Raw genomic sequence first — 2,868 nt, 5'->3', positions numbered from 1 at the left:
CAAAGGTAACTGCTACGCTTTGATGACTGGAGTCTTTATTACAGTAGGATCACAGGTTTCCAAGGTGCACCGTGTTATCATTGAGAAGTGAGAAGCATCTTTCCTGTCTGGACACCTCTCTAGTTTCCATGATTCCTAAGGCAGAGGAGTGGGTGCCAGGTGGGAGACCATTATTCGTGCACATCCACCACCTGTTGCCCTAATGATGGTGCCCTTGAATATTTATCCACCAGGTACCAACAAGCATGACGTCTGTGCCTTAGCAGCCAGGGAGAGTAAGGGTTACCTCTCTTGTTATATCGACAGCCAATACTTAATGTTCTAAGTCTGGATTGCAACAACCTGTTTTCAGTATGGTTTCCAAAGGGACTGCTTCCAACCGTCCTCCTTGGCCCTAGAAGAGGAAGGTAGTGAAGTATGGCTTTAGTACTGTATTATGCCTGTGTGCAGCCCCAGCCTTTCAGAAATTCTCAACCATCTTGCTGTGTCCTACACCTAGCAGATGGCCAGGAATGCTCCTGATTCCATGAGAGCAGCAGCCGGTACAATGAGCCCTGAGATCAGGTTCTCCTGCAAAAGAGAATATGAATGCTTAGTGAGCAAGGATGCTGGGGTTTTGCCTACTTGGACCTGGTCTCGCACATTCCATTATTTCTATGTAGAACGTATAACAACACGTGCATATGTACGGCTAAGCTTGATCAATATATCGCAACTGTTTTTTGTGGTTTTTTTTTTTTTGGCTGCACAGCATGCGGGATCTGGGTTCCCCGACCAGGGATCCAACTCGTGATCCCTGCAGTGGAAGCGTGGAGTCTTAACCACTGGACAGCCAGGGAAGTCCCAACTGTTTCTTTATGATTGTCTTGTGTGGTGTCCCTTTTTACCAACCTGGCTAAATTCTCTGGTACAAGCAGCCCAAGGGACTGTTAATAAAAGAGAACAGCTGTCCTTTCTGATGTTAACCTCAGAGCTTAGGATTTTATTTCCAACACCCTACCTTCCAGTAATAGCTCTCTGTGAATGCGTTAACTATTAATCAGTCTTACCTTTTCATGTTTACAAATTGTATGGGTTTTCTCTAATCTTTATGAAATAGAGTATTTATTTTACTTCTTACCTTTTATCCCACCATCTCATTGGTTCACAGGTAGGCATAATATTACCCAATTGAGTCATTCAGTCGTGCATTTGTTCAGCAAATACTTACATGGTGACTTCTCTCATGGAATTATATTGTGTTGGGGATATGGTTTTATTAATTCAATAAGAATTTGGGTATCAAATGCAGTGGATGAAGAGAAGCAGAGAAGGGGGATAGGGAGGGCATAAAGGGATGAGCAGAGGATGAACTGCAGTCATGAATAGAGTAGTCAAAGAAAGCCTCAGAGAGAGTGATGATGGGCAAGGGGAAAAAATGGATGTCCATCTGGGGGAAAAGCATCCAGGCAGGGAGAATGGCAAGTGCAAGGGCTCTAGACAGTTGGTGTGTTTCGGATGCTGCAAGGCGGCCAGTTTGGCTGCAGGGGAGTGAGTGTGGAAGAAAGCAGATGAACTCCAAGTGGGAAGCAGGGAGTCAGGCCATGTAGGGTGGTGGTTCTCAGTCCTTACAGTGGATCACAATGGCTGTTAATTTCTTTCCGGATCACACAATATCAGGTGTGATCATGATATTGTGCTTATGTTGGAAAAAAATGAGTCCTTGGCTTTTCATGCTACTTACTGAAATATTTATAGATAGAATGAGATGATGTCTGGGATTTGCTCCATAATAATGCAAGATGGGGGAAATGGATGGGGATGGGGAAAGAACACATTTGGCCATGGGTTGAGAGATGTGGGAGCTGAGTTGTGGATGTCAGTATACTTTCTTTCTAATTTTGTGTATGTTCAAAATTCACTGTAATAATAACAAAAAAATAAACCACCTGGGGAACCTTTAAAAACAAATAACAGCTCCAGTGATTGGTGTAAGTGGTTTGGGGTACAGCTTAGATGTTGTTTTTGTTTGTTTATTTTAAGCCTCCCTAGGTTTTCTTAATTTCCTATTCCCCTGAGAATAACTGGTCTAGGATCTTCTAGGCCATTATTAGGACTTGGGTTTTTCCTCTGAGTGAAAAAGGGAGTGAGAATTTTGAGCAGTAGAATGATACAATCTGACTTATGTTTGAAACAGATCATTCTGGGTTGAGAATAAACTATAGGGCAGCAAGGGCAGAAGCAAGGAGATCTAGGCAATTATAGATGAAAGTAATTATAAAACAGTTTGGTGAGGGCTGTAATAGAATGTTGCACACATAGAAAGGTAAGCTGAACACACATATTCTCACTCTACCCAACCACTCCTGGACAATGGGGGACATTCCAAAATATGCTAGGATGATTTACTGTGAAAGGGTAATGGTAATCCAGGCATTGACTAGAATACAGTATGCGAGTGTAAGATGACCCAGGGAAATTCCCACAGCAGGAGAAAGTCACTTGTCCTTTAAGACTTCTGACCTCCTTTACCTGAGGCAATTATGTCCCAGTTACTTTTCCAATCTTTGCCCTATTTCTGATCTTTAATGAGAAGGGCACAGTTCAAGGTTAGAAAGAAGAAATGCTTTTGGAGTCCAATATGGAGAAACTTAGCATCTCATAAACCATCTTTCACTCACTTGTGAATGTACAGAATGGTCTGGAGTTCGGCCAAGCCGATCAGTCTTTCAGTGACAGTCTAGCATATTTTCCCATAGGACGGAATCTCACAAGTAGAAGTGGAGCATTTCCCATCGTCCTGGCTTGTATCTTCCAAATATTACTCTCAGCAAACCTTCAATAAACCTTGTTCAATCCACATCCATCCACTGAGTGTGCCTTCTGTAA

Source organism: Grampus griseus, assembly GCF_964374135.1.
Source record: "Grampus griseus genome assembly, chromosome: 19".
NCBI classification, from domain to species: Eukaryota; Metazoa; Chordata; class Mammalia; order Artiodactyla; family Delphinidae; genus Grampus; species Grampus griseus.
Note: the sequence above shows the minus strand (reverse complement) of the source record.